The following is a 238-nucleotide window of genomic DNA, read 5'->3' as shown; positions in this document are numbered from 1 at the left end:
TGCTCCGGTGATGTCGACGGTTGTATCTCGTGGATCCTCAAAATAAACAGCAGTTTCGCCCATTAAAATAGTTCTCTCAAGCTCGAAACGCGGGAGATTACTTATGAGATACTTCATGTAGCTAACGGCATGCCCCACAAGCACATCGTCCGACATAAATTTGTTATTTTGCGCAGTGAGAGATCATTGCGCTTCATAAACTTAGAAATCCAGGCATCAGACGCCACAAAAGCAGATT

The sequence above is a fragment of the Plasmopara halstedii genome (assembly GCF_900000015.1).
Source record: "Plasmopara halstedii genome assembly, contig: Scaffold_614, whole genome shotgun sequence".
Taxonomy (NCBI): Eukaryota; Oomycota; class Peronosporomycetes; order Peronosporales; family Peronosporaceae; genus Plasmopara; species Plasmopara halstedii.
The sequence above is the reverse complement of the archived record's forward strand: the minus strand, read 5'-3'. Positions refer to the sequence as shown.